General features: G+C 41.5%; 1 protein-coding gene across 13 annotated transcripts in view; it reads left to right on the forward strand.

Moving 5' to 3' along the window:
• Window positions 1-21,580, forward strand: part of FOXP1 (forkhead box P1) — a 553,244-nt gene that overhangs the window by 28,942 nt on the left and 502,722 nt on the right. The window contains exon 1 of one of the 13 annotated variants that reach the window (XM_081852741.1): window positions 7,161-7,180. The exons of the other annotated variants lie outside the window; for them this stretch is intronic. The gene's annotated coding sequence lies outside the window, so the exon portion shown is untranslated. Of the gene's footprint in view, window positions 1-7,160; window positions 7,181-21,580 lie in introns of those variants that run through there. 13 annotated transcript variants of the gene reach the window in all.

Consider the following 21,580-nt stretch of genomic DNA (forward strand, 5'->3'; position numbering starts at 1 on the left):
ATAATGTCTTCTCACAAGTAAGCCCCATGGTGGCTTTAATTCTGATGGTGGACTATATAGCTAAATTTGTATACTTTTGATCATTTGGGAAATAGAAGTTTTAGCCTTTCTGTCTTTCCTGACTGGGATGATTATTCTTTTTCAAAGCAATTCAAATGAGTCCACATTTGCTTCATGTCTGACACGTTTTGCAAATCTGGTGTGACACTGAACCAAACTTTTCTAACCCTTCTCTTGATTTGTCATTTGACATGCAATTTTCCAGAATTTACTCAGATAAATTCCAGAGTACTAGCACCTTGGTAGAAATGGAGCTCCAGCTATCTTGAGGGAAATGCAATGGTTACCTTTAATTATATCAACAAGGACTGTGAAATACATTGGTTTTCCACAGACTTCAGTGGAAAATTTATCTTCGAATTCTTCCTGTATAAGCACTGCAGCACCAAACTTCTGCACGGAAACACTGTGCAATTTACATAATTTCTTTAAAAGAAACCTGATGTGTTTTTCCCTTTAGAAGAAAAGGGCTTTTGAATAGAATCTTAATTGTTCCATTTGTTCAAGGTTCCCCCTCCCCCTCTTTTATTTAATCCATTTTGAGGGCTTATTTCAAGAGCTTCAAGACAAAGGTAGAAAAACAGTTAAACAAGATACAGACCTTCTCGTAGCCTCAAATTGCACCCAGAGTAAATGGATGTCCAACCTCAGTCCCCTTCACTTCACCTCCAAGTAATTGCAACTATAGTACAAAGAGCCAAATTGTTTAAGTTTCCAACTGGGTTGGCTTTGCATGTTTTGAAGTTCCATCTGCGCTAACGTTTTATTAATGTTACTTGATACAAATTCAACCTACCAATTTCAGGCACTGAACCTCTACTTTCTTGCCCAATCAAACCTGCTAGATCATTCTCCCATGTCCCCAGTATGTAGATCACCTTTCCCTAGACAGTTCATTAAGAACTAGCCATAGCAAGAATACCAGTGCTTTTTAATTTTTCCTTATGAAAGCATACTGGCGTTGCCTCCAAAAATTGAACCTATCCTGTCTTTCCTGAATTCGCAGAAAATGTGAAGCGATTCAGGGGCTCCTAAAAAATTTATGTGTTAAAAGCTGGTTCTCTGTCTTGCTTGCCAGTCTTCTTTTGCCAGCTCGAAGTTCGAACTGCTCTAGAAATGTTCCGTGTGGAAACGAAAGAGGAAGACAAAGCTATCTCCATCACGAAGGAGGTTGGCTAGAAGGCCAGATTTTTCAAATTCCAGAGGGAACAAGTATGACTGCAGGAGCAGAGTGCTGACTGCACCTTGCATCTGATAAAGATGGAAACAGGCACCAAGCATGATGCCATACATCCTCTTCAGGACTGGGAAATCTCATCAATAATAATAATAATAATAATAATAATAATAATAATAATAATAATAATTTATTATTATACCCCGCCCCTCTGGCTGGGTTTCCCCAGCCACTCTGGGCAGCTTCCAACAAAATATAAAAATACAATAGTCCATCAAACATTAAAAGCTTCGCTAAACAGGGCTGTCTTCAGATGTCTTCTAAAAGTCTGGTACCGTATTTTTCGCCCCATAGGGTGCACCAGCCCATAGGGCGCACCTAGTTTTTTGGGGGGGAAATAAAGAAAAAAAATATTTTCCCCCCCGGCGCGGGGCTGGAGCGGGGGAAGCCTGAGCTTCCCCCGACCCCAGCCCCCAGAACAGGCTGCTATCCGCAAGCCTAGGGAGCCCGGCGGAAAGTCGTGCCAGTCTCCCCAGGCTTGTGGATATCTGCCCGAAGCCCCAGGTTTTGGGATGCAGGCAGCTCTCCGGAAACCTTGGGAGACTGGCGGGAACTCCCGCGGGCTCCCAAGGCTTGCGGGTAGCTTCCTGAAGCCTGGAGAACGAGAGGGGTTGGTGCGCACCGACCCCTCTCGCTCTCCAGGCTTCAGCGAAAGCCTGCATTCGCCCCATAGGACGCACACACATTTCCCCTTCATTTTTGGAGGGGAAAAAGTGCGTCATAGGGCGAAAAATATGGTAGTTGTTTTCTCTTTGACATCTGATGGGAGGGCATTCCACAGGGTGGGTGCCATTACCAAGAAGGCCCTCTGTTTGGTTCCCTGTAACTTGGCTTCTCGCAGCGAGGGAACTGCCAGAAGGCCCTCAGTGCTGGACCTCAGTGTCCAGCATATGGCAAAAATCCTGCACAGATGCCTCAGTGTTTATAAGGCAATTTCAATTCCACTGTGGCAACCGCAAGGTGTTTCTTTCATTGGGTAACTCGCCTCTGTTCTCAGTTGCATGCTATTGTTCATTCTACACCTATTTTGTTTGCCTGTATTGCAGTTAGAAACATAAACTGCCTTAAACCTTATTTATTCATCTAACCCAAGGGTTGTCAACCTGGTCCCTACTGCCCACTAGTGGGCATTTCAGGATTCCAGGTGTGTGGTAGGGGGTTCTACGGCACAAGCTGAATCCTCCTTCCATCGAGCACTGGTTGTTGGTAAGGAAATTTCACCATCAAGAAAGATGCATTAGTGGGTGGTAGGTATACAAAGGTTGACTACCCCTGATCTAACCGAATGCTCCTGTACTCTGAGTCACAGTGCCAGCACCCTGTTTCCCCAGTGGCCAGCCAGATTGCCTGTGGGAAGCATGCAAGCAGGACTCGAGCACAAGAGCCTTACTGTGGTTTCCAGCAGCTAGTATTAAGAAACATACTGCAGAGCTCCTCTTCAGGAAGGTTTCCCAGGAGCCACCTTGAAATAAGTGTTCATTAAAAAGCAATTATTTGGGCCTCACTCATCTTGGCAATTTCACACCAGTAACTGATTCAGCATTTTGGGGCAAGGTAGAACTCCAAAGTATGACAGGCGTTTCTTTATAGTGGCTCCGAGAACATAGCTCCAGAATGTAGTGTTGGGTAGACTATTCTTCCCTTTGGTGGGAGTAAGTTTCAAAGTGTCTCAGATACCGCTTTTTAATACTTACAAAGAATTTCTAGTAAAGTCAGTTGAAGTCATGGAGTGCACTGTCATCAATATGAAAATGGCAGCCACCCCTGTTTTCCTTCTTTTATTAAGGTTTTATTTTATTAACCTTACATTCTGGAACTTACATGTGGATTATGACTCTGTGGGTAAATAGACTCCTTCCAGACAAGACAGATAATTTTGGAGGACTGCCTTGAAGGGACAGGATTTCATTCTTCAAATTTGTAGCTTAGGGTACTTCTAGATCCAAACTTGCTTTTACATCATGCCATAGGTAGACTGGAACACCTACCAGTCACAGTTGGTGCTGGCTACACCAAATGTGGGAATATAGAGATCTTATGACTATCATCTGTTCCTTGGTGACCTTGAGATAAATTATGCTTTTTACATACACATGAAGATAGTTTAGAAATATCAGACTTGAAGTATTCCAAATGCTGTGGCACCATAGATTTATATAAAGATATGTTATTTGCAGTTTTATTTTTGATTCTATTTGGGTGTAATCTTCGACACCTCCCTTTCCATGGAGGCGCAGATTGCAGCTATAACAAAGGCGGCATTTTTCCATCTCCGCCAAGCTAAGCAGTTGGCTCCTTACCTCTCTCGCCCTGACCTAGCCACTGTGATCCACGCGACGGTCACCTCCAGACTGGATTATTGTAACTCGCTCTACGTGGGGCTGCCCTTGAGACTGACCCAGAAACTCCAGCGGGTGCAGAATGCTGCAGCGAGACTCCTTATGGGGTCTTCGCTGTGAGATCACATTCACCCGGTGCTATACCAGCTGCACTGGCTCCCAGTGGAGTACAGGATCAGGTTTAAGGTGCTGGTTTTAACCTTTAAAGCCCTATACGGCCTAGGACCCTCGTACCTACGGGACCGCCTCTCCTGGTATGCCCCACAGAGAAACTTACGGTCTTCAAATAAAAACATCTTGAAGGTCCCAGGCCACAGAGAAGTTAGGGTGGCCTCAACTAGAGCCAGGGCTTTTTCGGCTGTGGCTCCGACCTGGTGGAAGACTCTGTCACAAGAGACTAGGGCCCTGCGGGACTTGACATCTTTCCGCAGGGCCTGCAAGACAGAGCTGTTCTGCCAGGCCTTTGGCCAGGGCACAGCCTGACTCCCTCCCTTGGCAATCTTCGTGGAGCTCTGGCCCAATGGTGGCCAGTGGCTTGAATTTAATTAATTTTATAATGAATGATTTTAGAGTGTTGTTTGTGCTGTACTTTTGTACTGTTTTATTGTTAGCCGCCCTGAGCACGGCTTCGGCTGGGGAGGGCGGGATATAAATAAAATTTATTATTATTATTATTATTACTGCAAATGAAATGATATCTTACATGAAATAACCTCTTCTTGTAACTGCCACAGACGGGAGAGACATTTTCTTTCAGCTGTCGACCATGACTCCAAGATCTTTTCCCTGATTGGCCACAATCATTTCTGACCTCCTTCGTGTATATGTGTAGTTGGTATTTTTTTTGTCCAAATGTGCCTCATTTTATACTTTTTACATTTGACCTCATTTGCCATTTCGATGCTCGTTCACCTAGTTTGGAGAGATTCTTTTAGGACTCCTTGAAATTCTTTTTGGTTTTTACCATCTTGAATATTTGGTATCATGAGAAAACCTGGACAATTCACTGCAGACTCAGTTCTTTTATGAAGAAGTGTAAATAGCAGTGGTTCCAAAACAGATCTTCTTAGGACCCCACTTCTTGCATTCCTCCAATGTTGTCATGCAAAGGGCGGATCTTGGCAAAGGGAGGAACTGGTTCTGCATGATTTGTTTCACACTAGGACTTTCTGCTACATGCAAACTAGGCTATTATCTTTAACCTTTCATTATGGGATTGCTTATTTAGAATTGTGCAATATCCACAGCAAGGTCATACCCAGTTTTCCTAGATCAGGAACTGAGGCTGAGAGAAAGTAACTTTCCATGGACTACATCCGAGTTGCACCCTATTTACTAGAGTGCTTACGTTTCAGGTGCATTGCTTGGAGGACCCTCCTATAAATCAACAGAATCATAGAATCGTAGAGTTGGAAGGGACCACAAGGAACAACTAGTCCAAGCCCTTGTAACGCAGGAATCTTTTGCCCAAATGGAGTTTGAACCCGTGACCCTGAGATTGAGAATCTCAAGCTCTACCAAATGTAGAAAGGGAAGAAATAGAAACAATCTACTGTATTCTATTCTATTCACTTTGCTATTATTATTACAGAGGCTATGTACAAGTACGCTGGAAGGATTAGAGACATACCTGTTGGGCATTTAAGCTCTATGCAATTGTTAGCATATTATGGAGGAACAGGGATTGTGTGAATGCCAGCCACTCCGATCTCTACCCTTCTAGCACAGATGATGTTTGCCCATTTCACTTCTCATTTGCATAGGGCCTATATGCATGAACTGAATCCTCACCACTGGAGAAGGCAAGTTGTGTGATTTGTGTTTGTTCACAAAGGCTTTTTTGCAAGGATGATGGTCAACCTATAGGTGCTAGAATGGACAGATGGACTGGGACAGCCAGCTCATTCTCAGTAACTCCCCTCTCAGAATACTAGTGCAGCCTGAAGCTTTTGCTTTCTAGGAATGTTAGTTCTTTTCTGTTTATTATTCTTTTTAAAATGTTGGGTTGTCAAAATTTGTTGAAGGTGGCATCTTTTATCCCCCTTTTCTTTAAATGTGGGTCAACAATCTCTTGAACTTCCTAAAGAAGTAAAAAAATATAACAGGAGGGTAATTACTGATAGGGATGCTACTCTGTGACAGTTGTGCTAAGTGCAATGGCCTTGCATACAGTGCATACAATTAAAAATGCTACGATACTTTGGTGACCTGAATGTTAAACAATTTCTAAGCAGTGCAAATGCCTGGGGTGATCCATATTCTCTTAAGGATAATTTGGTCAAGTTATGGAAGGTCTCGGGTTTTCTCCCCTCAGAAACTCTTGAGGATATTAAGCTTCTACTCAATTAGAGCAGTCCAGAATGCGCTGTAATTATTGAAACAAATAACAGGTATACCTAAAAGTGTTCAATAGCTAAGAATTGCTACCAAATATCACAATTTGTTCCCAAGTTATTTGTGTCTCTTTGTTTTATTTAGGCAGACTTCTTTTCTTGAACTTGGCACTTGGTCTTGCAAACTGGACCTTCTTCTTTGCTTTTCCTTTTATTTTATTTTTATCTTTCTGTTTGTTGCTACCACATCTTCTGCATCCTTTGCTTTGTTTTTAAGGGAATACAACTTACCTTGATTATTTTTGTTTCTAGCTAAACATATTGTTGATCATAAAGATATTTACTTTGTTCTTCCTGTTCTACTCCCAGTTCTCTGCTTTGATTTAAAATATGATCTGTAAAATAAGATCTGTGTACGGTCTTCTGAGAGTTTAAAGCACCTCACTTCTGCTATCACCAATCACCAATCAATACAGTAAATAATTTATATAGCAATATGCAAGGTTGGCCTGTGCTTGTCATCCCCACATTAGGGGTGTGCGTGTGTGGTAAGAAGGCATTATCTGAAAGCTGTGAGGTTGCCTCACACCAACCAGTGAATGTATGTCTGAGCTGCAAACCAACCACAATGGGAAGTCAGAATTTATTTTTGTAGTCAGTTTGAGTGAAGCAAACCATGATTCTTGATTTGGATGTAACTCTAAGCCAAGGTACGGTGTTTGTTGTTCCCAGACAAGTTAGGGGAGGAGGAAAGTAGGAGTCATCTCCACATTCATGGTAAACCCATTAATTATGGTTTACCATGACCCGCAAACTGGTTCATTGTTCCCTTGATCAATTGCTGCTTTCAGATTATTATTTTTTTTAAACTTCAAAGGAGCTCTTTGTCATGTGATATCCAGCCATCACATAATGAATTTGATAACATCATAATGTGATCGGCTACATGGAGACATTGCTGTTGGTAAATGGAGGTGGGAGAGGAAATGCTTCCCCAGTAAAACCAGTGTGACCAGTTGCCACAGAATATGCGTGAGGGTGTGTTTTTGGATGCCTATCCTGTTGGAAGTAAAGCATTGTTCTCATATCTGTATTCTGATGCGGACACAAATGCACACACACCATTGTTCTGCAGACTTGGTTGCCTCAGTGAACTCTCCTCTCTTTTCCTACAATAGACATCCATTCGTGAATAGCTGGGTGCCTTTTTGGTAAACTTTGGTATTATTTTTAAAAATCATTTAAAAAGGGATGCATTTTGCGGGGCAGAAAATGTTCATGAAATGTACAGTCTATTTTGCCTCGGCATTATTAGTTTTACAAGGAGCAGTGAATGAGATATTGCCTGTGAACATTTTGACTCTTTCAGGACACTCTCATTGTGAATGTGTGTGCTTGAAGAAAAAAAGAGAGGGTGGTGTGAGATAACAGCCATTTTTCACCCCCTCACCCTTTACACCCATTATCTGATTCTTTTCAGCTAACCCAGCATCTAGAGTGCAAGCTGGTGACTGCCACAGTATGTCTGAGAGATGGGCTAAATGCATTGCAATTTGATTCTGCCCCAAGGATCTTGGATGTTGTCATGCATTTGTCAATTCTGGGAGTGAGTTACTAATGAACTCAAGTTTCCCCACTTACTATCTCTTGTCTTAAATTATTTCTGCGCTTCAGAATCCCGTTTCTGACATTCTTTCAAAATGCAATAAGAAAAGTCAAAAATGCTGTAGTCTGCAGACTCTGACCCCTGCTCTGTAGTTTTTGCTTCTCTTAGCTATTAATCTAGCTGAAATTGCTGCTTTTGACTGTATTCTCATTTTATAATGCAAACACTTGTTATCTTTGCCATACAACAGTGTAAAGATACCCAGCATGGGTCTTTGCTCAGCCTCCAAAGAAGATTATTGCTGAGATATCTGTGTGCCTGCCTGCTTATAGTTCTGAGAAAGCTTGAGGGAAAGAATTGATTACTATTGGTAACTTAATTTACCGCAAACTACAGAGACACAAAGAGAAAGCTACTTCAAAAGCTTTTGGTTTTTACAAAAGGATATGCTCTAACTGTATTTCAGCTGTGTAGGATTTCAGCCACTTTCTTTAATATGGATTTGTGCGAAAGTAGTTGTGTTAAGACAGAAGGAAATGATAAGAATCTGAGGATTAAGATGTCAGATGAGAAGGGCAGTTGAGTGTCATGAAGCTGAGCGATGTTCAACTCTAACAAGCTTTCTTATAAACATACCCTGATTCCTCACCTAATTGCAGGTTGTCAGTGCTCTAGATGCTCAGCTAACTGGGTTGGTTGGCTTAAAAAAAAGTTCTTGGTTCTCTAACCATTGTTAATAGTTCCAATTTATTTTTAGATCGACGTTGTTCTAACATTCCCTCTCCCTCCCTTTTAGCACACAATCCATTCTATGGGCTGCTTTTTTAAATTTCTTGCTTAATTTTAATGGAAATGTTGCAAGCTGACATTCCTGCAGCATGCGTTACTCGATTTGGCTGACAATATTGGCAAAAGGAATAACCGAATTATTATTCAGTCATGGGTTTTTAACAGCCGCGAAGCAAGTGGATGTTAACTAAATGATGCAGTTTATTCCTTTCGTTCTTGCTGCCAGCTTGCCTATTGCAGAGAGACTGCCAGCTTTAAGTAAAGTGGTACCCAGATGGCAGTCGCATGACGCCCACTTGGTTACAGAACCTAAGCAGGGAATAACTCGGCAGCCAGAACAAGCTGTGGGTCAATTGAGGGGGAATGCCTGTTGCTTCACAGTTTTTGCATATGTAAATCTGTTAATGTTATGTCAGTGTTGTGCGGTCTAAACACAAGCGTTGCCTTTCTCTGGGGCCCAGATGAACTTGGACGGCAGCCCAGTTAATGAGGATCTAAGAGAGTAGCTTTTGAGAAGGCTGCTGCAGCCTGCTTCCTCAGTGTGAACTCATTGCTTCCTGGACACACTCGTTTTTCTCCTTAGCTGAAGTTTTTGCATGTAGGAAGTTCCCCTTGATAGGCTGACTCCATAATAGGATACGCAGACTTAAGATTTTATAAGGCTGGGCAAAGAGATTGTAGGAGTGTGTGCCGTGCATCTATTTTTAGTTCCCCAGCACTGAAGACAATTCATTTGGCCCGGGCTGCATCTGCTTCTCTCACACTTTCTCTGTCTGACACACTTCTGCACTCTTTTCATCAACTACAGATGTGGCACACAGCCGTCTCAGAAAAGTCATGAACTGTGTCGTCTGCGCAGTTTTAACAGCCAACATCTGTTGCAGCAGCCTGATGGAAGCGGCATGGAAACAATTTTAAGGGAAAGCTCTAAAGTGTTTTAACTTTTGTCTATCATTCTGGCCTTTGGAGATAATTATTTGCAAATAATTGCATCAGTAGATAGGCTATAAAAATCAGATTGCAAATCCATTTGCCCATTAACAATTGAGGCGGGGTGGGGCGGGGCGGGCTGGGGCGATATAGGTAAAAAGTTTTACTGTTGTTGTTGTTTAGGATTGGTAGCTCTTAGAAATCTGCTAAGAAGAAAGGAAAGCAAGGTTTCTCCTCAAATATCCGTAAGAGGCAGGAGCCATAAACTGCGGTGCAAGTTAAAGGCTAAAAGTTAGCCGTTGCATTGGTGAGCAAGCCAAAGAAAATGATCCAGAAGGTATTGTAAAATTTATAACCAAGGTGAAAGGCATTAAATATTTCAGTTACAGATAGGTAGCCGTGTTGGTCTGCCATGGTCAAAACAAAATAAAAAAATTCCTTCCAGTAGCACCTTAAAGACCAACTGAGTTAGTTCTAGGTATGAGCTTTCGTGTGCATGCACACTTCTTCAGATACACTGAAACAGAAGTCACCGGATCTTTCTATATAGTGAGAAGGTGGGGAGGGGTATTACTCAGAAGGGTGGTGGGAATGGGTGATTGGCAGATAGCTGCGATGAGCCTGTTGACGACTCTTAACGACTGCAATAGGTCTAACAGGAAAAAGCAAGGGGTGAGAAGGTGAAAAATGGCTTTGTCATGTATAATGAGATAAGAATCCAATGTCTTTGTTCAAACCAGGTCTCTCCATAGTTTTAAGTTTGGTGATAAGTTGCAATTCAGCAGCTTCTCTTTCCAGTCTATTTCTGAAATTCCTTTGTAATAGAACAGCTACTTTGAGATCTTGTATAGAATGTCCTGGGAGATTGAAGTGTTCTCCTACTGGTTTTTCTGTCTTGTGGTTCCTGATGTCGGATTTATGTCCGTTTATTCTTTGGCGTAAGGTCTGGCCTGTTTGTCCAATATAGAGAGCTGAAGGACACTGTTGGCATTTTATGGCATACACAATGTTAGACGATGAGCAATTAAATAGTCCCGAGATGGTATGTGTGATGTTGTTGGGGCCAGTAATGGTGTTGTCCGGGTGTATGTGGCAGCAAAGTTGGCATCTGGGTTTATTGCAGGCTCTGGTGCCAGTGTCCGTGTTAGGTCTGGTTGTAGTATTATTGTGGGTTAGGAGTTGTTTAAGACTGGGTGGCTGTCTGTAGGCAATGAAAGGTCTTCCTCCCAGAGCTTGAGAAAGAGAACTGTCATTGTCCAGGAGAGGTTGTAGATCTCTGATGATGCGTTGTACTGTTTTAACTTGGGGGCTGTATGTGATGACTAGAGGTGTTCTGTTATTTTCTTTTTTGGGTCTGTCTTGCAGCAAGTTCTCTCTGGGTATCACTGATACCCAGAGAGAACTTGCTGCAAGACAGACCCAAAAAAGAAAATAACAGAACACCTCTAGTCATCACATACAGCCCCCAAGTTAAAACAGTACAACGCATCATCAGAGATCTACAACCTCTCCTGGACAATGACAGTTCTCTTTCTCAAGCTCTGGGAGGAAGACCTTTCATTGCCTACAGACAGCCACCCAGTCTTAAACAACTCCTAACCCACAATAATACTACAACCAGACCTAACACGGACACTGGCACCAGAGCCTGCAATAAACCCAGATGCCAACTTTGCTGCCACATACACCCGGACAACACCATTACTGGCCCCAACAACATCACACATACCATCTCGGGACTATTTAATTGCTCATCGTCTAACATTGTGTATGCCATAAAATGCCAACAGTGTCCTTCAGCTCTCTATATTGGACAAACAGGCCAGACCTTACGCCAAAGAATAAACGGACATAAATCCGACATCAGGAACCACAAGACAGAAAAACCAGTAGGAGAACACTTCAATCTCCCAGGACATTCTATACAAGATCTCAAAGTAGCTGTTCTATTACAAAGGAATTTCAGAAATAGACTGGAAAGAGAAGCTGCTGAATTGCAACTTATCACCAAACTTAAAACTATGGAGAGACCTGGTTTGAACAAAGACATTGGATTCTTATCTCATTATACATGACAAAGCCATTTTTCACCTTCTCACCCCTTGCTTTTTCCTGTTAGACCTATTGCAGTCGTTAAGAGTCGTCAACAGGCTCATCGCAGCTATCTGCCAATCACCCATTCCCACCACCCTTCTGAGTAATACCCCTCCCCACCTTCTCACTATATAGAAAGATCCGGTGACTTCTGTTTCAGTGTATCTGAAGAAGTGTGCATGCACACGAAAGCTCATACCTAGAACTAACTCAGTTGGTCTTTAAGGTGCTACTGGGAGGCATTAAATATGTTCATTTTTGGTGAAGTAAAACTTTCTAATGTAAACCATTTTGCAAATTTATATTCATTGCTCAGTACTTCTTAAAATATTAAGGGTCCAATCCTGCTAAATCTTGCTTGCTTGCGTAGTCCCATTGGGTTTTTCTTATGCAAATAATTACTTAGAGGAACAACTGGGGCTGTATAGATTATTATATAGCCTAACAGGCATGGCTTGATTTCTTTCTCTTTACGTAATGTGGGCTGCATTTCAGTTTATTAGATTTAGTATAAATTTTCAAAGGCACCATAATGATTTAGGGCCTTGGGCCATCCAATTCTAAAATACCTATGGTGAGATTTATAAAAACAGAAATGAAAATTTTGACTTGTCCTAGGGCTGGATTCAACTATGTTGTTGCACTAGGTGAAGCAGTGCGGTGAGCCCCCCACCCCCCGCACAACAGGATTTCCCCCCTCTCCCTGTGCACCCCTGTACTCTGTCCATATCTGCTCTGATGGGTTGGGAGAGCTCTCAGAACAGTGTGAGGGAGGAAGAATCGCCTTAATGTGCCATTGAATTCCACCCCTAGAGTCTTTATATGAAATGTTCAGATCCTGAGCAACTAATTCCTTGGAAATTTTTATCCAACCTGACAATGGAACTTGGTGGATGTCACACTTACAGGCAAAGAATCAGCATGGGGTAGTTTATGTGCACATTACCTTTTCAGGGGGATTTGACATCTGTGCTGTGGTTTCATCTGTCATTGTAGAGGCTTTCCAGTGATAGACAGTACTGCTAGCTATTGCTGACCAGTCAGCTTACCTAAGGGGTACAACCATATGGGCAAGATTCAGATTCTTACGTGTATAAAGACTCCCATCTTCTGGGGAATGAAGCATTCTATGTGTGCATGTCGATGGGCTCTCAATATTTCTGTTGTTCCAAAGAAGAAAATAAGGGGCTCAATCAGTGTTGTGTTCAGGTTTTTTATTATTATTGTGGGTTCCCTTCTCACCACCACCATTAGGAATACAGTGGTACCTCGGGTTAAGAATTTAATTTGTTCTGGAGGTCTGTTCTTAACCTGAAACTGTTCTTAACCTGAGGTACCAGTTTAGCTAATGGGGCCTCCCGCTGCCGCCGTGCGATTTCTGTCCTTATCCTGAAGCAAAGTTCTTAACCTGAGGTACTATTTCTGGGTTAGTGGAGTCTGTAACCTGAAGCGTCTGTAACCCGAGGTACCACTGTATAAAAAGAGCCTGCTGGATCAGGCCAGTGGCCCATCTAGTCCAGCATCCTGTTCCCACAGTGTTGTTGTTGTTTAGTCAACCAGATACCAGTGGGAAGCCCACAAGCAGGTTCCGAGCGCAGCAACACTTTGCCCTTTTTTGCCTTGTATTTTTGGCCTCAGTATCCACTGGGATAGGGTGGGTGATAGAAGCTGTGACTCCTGCTACTCTCTCCTATCATAGTTTTCCTAGTTAAAGGAGGTGGGTACGCTCCCAGAAGCGACATCTAGGAAGCTCCAACGCTTGGCAGCGGTCTCCTTATGAATCGATGATGAAGGGTGAAAAGAGGTTCTGTGGCCCCAGCCCCTTTCCTCTGAGGGAGTGCTGTCCTCATCTTCAAATATGTTTTACGCCTTTTGTGTGTACTCTTCAGCAAGAACTGTTCAACCCTTACTATTGGTTTCGGAGGGCTAGCTTTGTTCTTTTATTTTCTTTTTTTAAAAAAGTTCAAGGCTGCAGTCCTATACACACTTAACCTGGGAGTAAGGTTCGAATAACACAGTAGGTCTTCTGAGCAGGCACACATAAGATTGTGCTGCAAAACACCTGTGAATGATTTTAAATTTTTTTTTGGTCTTATAAATGTGATATGAAACGTAAAGGAAAATGAAAACGTGCAGCTAAACAATGGATTCTGCCATCTTTCCCCCCCTTTTAAATGTGCTGGTGATCTACTAAAGTGACATTAATAGTCCTGAAAGTACAGTTTTGGCTGATAGGAATATTCCCCCATTCATTGGTCTCCTCCAGCCTCAATAGTTTCAATGACATTTGCTAGCATGGCACTCAGGAGAGGTGCCTGGATGCCTACTAGCATTTCAAGTCAATAGGCTTTGTTCTCTGGAACCAGATGGGTCTCTGCAAGTTTCTTTTCTTCTTCTTTCGTTAAAAAAAAAACTTTTATCCCATGCAGTGTAATATGATCTTCAATATAGCCAGACATCTATCTGAATATTTACAATGTGGGAATAAACTCAACGTTGAGGATATGGACCAGCAAGAAAAGACTGAATTCTATAAAGCACTTTAGGAGCTTCACAAAAGGTTTACCACTTAGAGAAATCTCATCATTCATGCCATCACTTTAGGCCTTGGCAATAACTTGTCTAGTATCCTCATGTAGTTTGAGCTAAAGTTTTTCAAAGACCTGCAGCAAATTGCTAATATAATCAAGGTAAATCAAACCATGCAGTGGGTTGGATATGGTGTATCAGTTCTGTATATTAATAGTGCACTACAGAACTCCCCACCAAGGCAATAATTGAGCAAATGGAATGTTGTGTTAGCAAAAATGGCGTATGTGTTTCATTTGGACTAGAGGAAGAAGAAGAGCATTTTCTTGGGAACATCCAAATAACTCCGTCTAATGTACCGTACATTATTACTCTTTACTTCACTCTCTGTTATTCTAAGAGCCTAGTTATTGTTTGTAGCCATATTGTTTGATTTCCTGTGTTTTAAAATTATTGCCTTACTCTCTATTTAGAACCCCACCACACACTGCTGTAGTTGCACCTAGCACCTAGCCTAACATGGTAAGACAAATGTCTCTGCACCCCACCAATTTCCAGAGGGCCTTGCTTGTTCATTGGGGAAATAGTTGTCATGTATGTTCCAATCATTTCAGTGCAGTGTGCACAGGAACCTTTAAGGACAGGATAGAAGATAGGAAGAGCTTGCTGGAGTTTTGGGACTACAACTCCCATCATCCCTAGCTAACAGACCAGTGGTCAGGGATGATGGGAATTGTAGTCTCAAAACATCTGGAGGGCTGAGTTTGCCTGTGCCTGATCTAGTCCTAGTGGCCAACCAGAGGCCTATGAGAAGTCCAGAAGGGGGACCTGAGTGAATTAATGCTAAATAATGGATATATGACATGGACCTATCTTCCAGCTGCCATATACCTCTTGCATGTAGGAGAGGGGAGAGTCAGATGCCATTCTGAGATGCTGACAGGCTGACTGTGTCTGCAGCAACTTAGTGCAGCCTATATCACAACTCGTGTGTGATTGCAGAGAACACGGGTGGGTTCTGTAGTCCCCAGAGCAGACCAGTTGCCTCCTTCATAACTGCTGAATTCTTTGCACATGGACGTTCGTACCCACAAATACTGATTGCAGATTTACAGTAGACATAGGCCCCGAACCCAGTCAATCAATCAATCAATCAATCAATTAATCAATCAACCAACCTATCAATAGTTACACATTTATATACAGTGGTGCCTCGCAAGACGAAAAGAATCCGTTCCGCGAGTCTCTTCGTCTTGCGGTTTTTTCGTCTTGCGAAGCAAGCCCATTGACGGCTTAGCGGATTAGCGCTATTAGCGGCTTAGCGGATAAGCGGCTTAGCGGCTTAGCGGCTTAGAAAAAGGAAAAAAACCCCGCAGGAACTCGCAAGACATTTTCGTCTTGCGAAGCAAGCCCATAGGAAATTCGTTTTGCGAAGCACCTCCAAAACAGAAAACTCTTTCGTCTAGCGAGTTTTCCGTCTTGCGAGGCATTTGTCTTGCGGGGCACCACTGTATTGTAAGAATGTGTATACGATTCTTCAGTTGCACTCCCAGAAGGGTTTATAAAAAGTTGCTGAAAGGCTATAAGAGTAGCCTGCTAGATCAAGTCAGTGACCCCATCTAGTCCATCTAGCTAATGACCCCATGTAGTCCAGCATCTTGCTCTCACGGTCGCTAACCAGATGCCTGTGGGAAGCTAGGGAGCAAAACGTGAGCACATTTCCCCCTCCATAGCTGACAGCAGGGGTGATGGAAGTTGAGAAAATCTGCAAAGGGGACAAAGAGCCTCCCTCCTTGCTACTGACTGAATCTAAACTGGATCTTCTGTGGCTGCTTTTCCAGAAAAGAAAAAGCCATCAGGATCTCCAAACACAAGTTGATTCAATCAATTCTAGGGGACTCTTTGATCTCGGCTCAGTTCACAATGTAAATTACTTGCCAGTTGGGTTTTTAAATCCACCTTGCCCTTACTCAGGCTTCTCCTCAGATCGTATAAATCTTTCACCTTTTAAAATCCACCTTGCCCTTGAGGGTTGTCATGCAAATAAAACTGAAATGGGTGAAGTTTGTGCAATTTTAGCCTTTGGGTGGGTTTCACCAAGGGCTTTGAAAGGAGCCTTAAGAGACCACCTTAAGAGACTACCTTGAAGAGAGCACCTTCGCTGTCAGAGGCAGTATCCCTTTGAGTACCAATTGCTGGGAGTCACAAATGAGGAGAGTACTGTTGTGCTCAGATCTGCTTGTGGGCTTTGCATGGACATCTCTGGGTGGTACCGTGAAACCTGGATGACGGCGTAGACTGTGGCCTTAGGCCTGATCCAGCAGTGCTCTTCTTGTGATCAAGGAAGCTGCTGAACAGTACAAGTTGTCAAACGTCCTACAGCGGAATTATTTTCCCTGCCATGTTCATTGTAGTATCTCCCCATACCAAACTGCTTTTAAAGCCTTTTAAACAGTTTTTGGGGTTTTGGCAGTGGGAGAGCTGCTGTCGAGCTGTTGCCTGGGAAAAAATACTTAGTGCATCTGGTGTACACATGTTTTTGGATTGTGGCCTATGCCTCCAGCTAAGTTTTGTGTGTGCATGCAAGTCCTTTAACATGACTGCAGTCCTCCGTATGCTTAATTGTGTTTGTGAAGCACAACGTGGCTATGTATATGTACCTACATAAATGTATGTAGTCTTTTCTTTCTTTCTTGGGAGTGGAGTGGGGCATATGTTTAATTTGCATGTTTTGAATTTATTTATTTATTTAGTAAGCTACCAGATTTTATTTTATTTTGAAAGTTGTCTATTAATTTTCCGAATGCTGATCTCTGGATCACACCGCTTATTATTGTTTTTAGTATTTTAGTATTTTATACTAAAACAAGATTTTATTTTATTTTTGGTGGTTTTATATTTAGGTTCTTTGCTATCTGTATATGGTTTTGTTGTATGTCTTTGTCTTTTGCTGTCTTAGCCTCTTTGAGTTCTTTATTGTGAACCACTGCAAGATGTGCTAGTATATAGTATGTAGCCTATAAGTTAACAGAATAAATGAATAAGTATCTCACGAGAGCAGAGAGGTTCAATGAGAAACTCTGTTGGCTATATGGCTCTTTGAATCCTTACTGTTTTACAGGAATATATTCCATTTCAAATATATATATATATTCTTCAAACTATTGCATTTCTTCAGGATGTTGAACATGCATGTTTTCTTCTTCCCAATCTTCAAAACTACAACACTATTACTGATGAATGTTTGAAGTATGTTGGAGATAAGATTTGAAAATAAGTTTGACTAATATTCTATACCTTCTCTTCTCTTTCTGATGTACACCCCCACCCCCACCTACCAACACCCACCCACCTTCTACAAAAGGTTTTTCAGGCAATTCAACTTCATAATGGTAGCTTTTCCACCATAATGTTTTTAGAATGTTAAATGGTCCATTCTTGTGTTTAAAACCCCTATTATCCAATCTTACACTTTCAAGAAAAGTTGATTCTTCTTTACTTAAAACCAAGTTGAGACCATCTGTTTGTAGAACTGACTTCCCATCCCAGTACATTACAGAGAATCTTCCATTAAGATATTTGCATTGGGTATGAACTGAAAACAGATGCGAATTGTCCTTAGTGAAGAGGTGTGGAGCTATCCCATCAAATGACTATGGGTACTGGTTCCAGAATATCAATATCTCAGAAAAGAGAATTGTACGTAAAAATCCTTTTAGGCTTTCATCGCTTTGTAGGAGTGGGAGGGCACCCATCATAATAGGGATGCAAAATGTTAAGGGATGTTGAGATCAAAGGAATTTAGGGTTTTTTTTTCTTGGCAGATGGAAAGCTTAGTAAACTTCTTTGTTAAGACCAAATAAGAAAGTGGGCTTTTAATCTTAGCATTAAATGATCTTAGGATGTGAAGTGATGGAATTTAATACCACATATAACATGTAGATGACCAGATCTTTTATTGTACATTTATTTCTTGACTGGGTCACCTTTATACACTAACTGGTTTAAGATGAATGATGCTGTTGCATTCAGTCAGGGATCCATCTAGTCCAGCATGTATCCTACTTCAAAACGCACCAGCTTCACATTTACTCAAAAGTTAAATGAACCATAGAATGACAGAATTGTGAAGTTGGAAGGGTCCCGAGGGTCATCTAGTCCAACCCCCTGCAATGCAGGAATCTCAACTAAAGCATCCATGACCAATGACCAGCCTCTGCTTCCAATGAAGAAGAGTCCCCAAACTCCAAAGGGAGTCTGTTCAACTGTTGAACAGCTCTTACCGCCATAAAGTTCTTCCTGATGTTTAGTTGGAATCTCCTTTCTTGTAACTTGAAGCCATTGCTCCTAGAGCAGCAGAAAACAAGCTTGCCCCATCCTCCATGTAACAACCCATTAGATATTTGAAGATTGTCATCATATCTCCTCTCAGTCTCCTCTTTTCCAGGATAAAGATGCCCATTTCCCTCAACTGTTCCTCATAAGGCTTGGTTTCCAGATCCTTTTATCATCTTGGTCACTCTCCTCTCCACTGCACACATTCCAGCTTGTCAATAGCCTTCTTGAATTGTGGTGCCCAGAATTGGATACAGTACTCCAGGTGTGGTATCACCAACTCAGAATAGAGCAGGACTATGACTTCCCATGATCAGGACACTACAGTTCTGTTAATGCAGCCTAGAATAGCATTAACACAAGCTTTCTTGGAGGCATCCGGTGGGCCACTGTGAAACTGGCAAATAATGCACCCCTGTTCCCAGCCTTTCCCATGATTTTTGTTTTTTTGCATATCTCGGTGATGCTGATGATTCATCTAAAAGTGTAAATGTCTTCATTGTCCAAACTCTAGATGTTTTGAGTATATACACAACAAATAGAGGATTTGGTCCTCAGAAGAATCTCCTTGGATTTGTTTGTAACTGCTGTATATCTTAACACAGCCTTCACAAACTTGAGGCCTTCCAGATGTTTTCGACTACAGGTCCCATCAACCCCAGCTGACAGGGCCAGGTTTTATGGGAATTGTAGTCCAATACATGTGGAGGGTACCTGGTTGGTTACAATTGTCCTATGTTCTCAGGATGGCCAGAATATATGTGTGTGTGTGTGTGTGTGTGTGTGTGTGTGTGTGTGTGTATACACACACACGCGCACACACACGCACACAAAATTCTGATTACAAAATACCATCTACTGAAGTGACTGACCAAGCAGGGTTCTGAACACAAGTCTCACATTTCCAGAGGTTCTTTCTACTCACAAAATACAAGGGTTGTTCGGTCACTGTTTAACTCTTAAATGTTTTCTATCACTTGCTAAGATTGTAATAACATATTTAATGCTTGGTCATTGATGAAATGGATTGATGATGCTGGTGTTTTTTCTCAAAAATTTTGAATTGATTTTTTCCCCTTTGCAACTTAGGGGAATTTTCAGTTTGCATCAGAAAATGTTCTGATCCCCTGGAGAACAATATTATTTAACATGCACATTTAAACAATAGTAAGAACATTGAAACTGTCAAGCTTTCCTAATAGTGTATTCACAACTGGCATCTATTCATTGTTGCAAATGAACTTGCGAAATAAAAAGTTTTACACAGAAAAATCAAGCATAAGTGACCCACATGCCTTATGCCAACAGTGTTACAGTTAACATTTATTTTCCTTACATATAAATAAACCTCCTATATGTAACACATCCTTAAAAGTATTATCCAAAGTTAATTACTGACTGATGCACACATGCAAGATGCAAATCGTACTGATGCGTTATTGTTGGGAATGTCAATTTTCAGCAAAAAAAAATAATTATGCTGACTTTAGCATTTGGAAATATAGAAAATTTCCCAACACATCATGAAAAATATACTGTTGCCCATTTCAAACCTTCAGGATAGGTGGGAGATACGTTAAAAATAAATTCAAAAACCCCTTCCATGGATATAACTAAAAAAAGGTTGCTATTGTCTTTCTACCTCCAGTTGCTTAGAACTGCCATTCCATTAAACATGAAAGGGATATTTAGGCATTTTGGGTGCTCTGTGTGTGCAAGAGAGAGAGAAAAGAAGGAAAATAATTTGTGAGATACTATTGAGATACTTACTCGCTTTTCCAACATCAAGAGTTTATACTATTTTTAGTGGCCCAGTGAAAATATATTGACATGTGATATCCACTGAAAGTTGTGCAGATCACGTCTCCCTTTTGGATGGTACTTCACAGCTGTGCACCAGATAAAGCAGCTGGATTCCCTAAAGTGATCACTTCAGTTAATGTCCTCTGAAACAGAACCTGAGTCCCATTATTCCCTCCTCCACCCCACCCCCCCGGCAAAAAAAACTTCTTACCACTTTTCGAAGAAAACCATTAAGTGCTTTGCAAATCAAATTGCTGTGAATCTGTTGTCTCTGCTCTTTGGCGTCTTCAGGTAGAGATATATGGTATATATACCACTAACCCCAAACTTCTGATTCTTTTCACGTTTAGTGTTTCCCTGTTTTCATTAGAAGAAAATAGTTTTGGCAGTTAATGCAGGGATCTGTGAAATTTCTTAAAATGCCAACCTGTCGGTTAATTGCTGAGAGTTTTGTTCCTGGAAATAATGCACTTTTGATTCAGTGACAGACACTTTCTTTAAAAAGGAGCCTGTTGTGTTGCACAGAAGCAACTTTCTTAGTCACCCACGTACAAAAATAGCTAGAGCTGCAATTGATTTTATTATGAGTGTCCAGAATAAACTCTGAAGTCTCCCAAGGCAGCCTGTGTATTCTATACTGCTGAAGAGGAAGGCGGTTTCTGTGGGGAGGAAAGTGAAATCTTTGCTGTTCAGCCTTCAATGTGCGAATTCCTAGTTAGGAGGTGCCCCGCCTTTCCTCCTCCTGTTGCATCTGATATGAAGGAAGGGAAAAGGTGGGACATGTTTTGGGAGTATCTGTTGGCACAAGGGAATGTATTTAGAAAGCAGAAGCAGGGTTGTTTTTATAGGCCTGTCTTGTGACTTCCTACCTTTGAAGGAATCTGTTCCAAATTTACACGTCAACACAAACATTGCAAAATAAAACAAAATAAAAACCCTAACCCAGTTCGCCCCTTCCTAAAAATGTAATATGCCTTTGTAGAGTCCTCAGTTCTAACAGAGATCTATGCTTTAAGTTTACCCTTAAATGCTCAGCTATTCTTTGTGGGCTTCTCCTTCTTCCCCTTCGGTAGCACCAGAGAAGTATGAAAGCCCTGTGAGAAATTGGGTTATATATTATCGTCAATGAAGTTGGGGCTTTTTCAAACCTAAGTTAATCATATCTGTTAACTTCAGTGGGTCTACTCAGAGTAGGACCAGCATTGAATAGAAGGCTTGATTTTCATTCACACCAAAATTCAATTTTCTTCTGAAGATGAACCCCCGCCACACACATTTGCTTTGAATATTACTTTAGCAAAATTTTGCTAGCAACTATACATTTATTTCTCACAGGCTTTTTTTGCCTTTTGCTAGCTACAGGACAGGCAGAAACTAAAGTTTTGTAGCTTTCCTCCCATGATCTCTGTCATTCAAAGGTATGTCTGTTGAATTTTTGCCTGCTAACTTTTGAGGGCATAGAAATCTTTATAGAAAAAAGTGACATCTCTATTATCTGTTACATTAATTTTTAATAAATCTTCTG

Source organism: Podarcis erhardii, assembly GCF_964252035.2.
Source record: "Podarcis erhardii genome assembly, chromosome: 2".
NCBI lineage: Eukaryota > Metazoa > Chordata > Lepidosauria > Squamata > Lacertidae > Podarcis > Podarcis erhardii.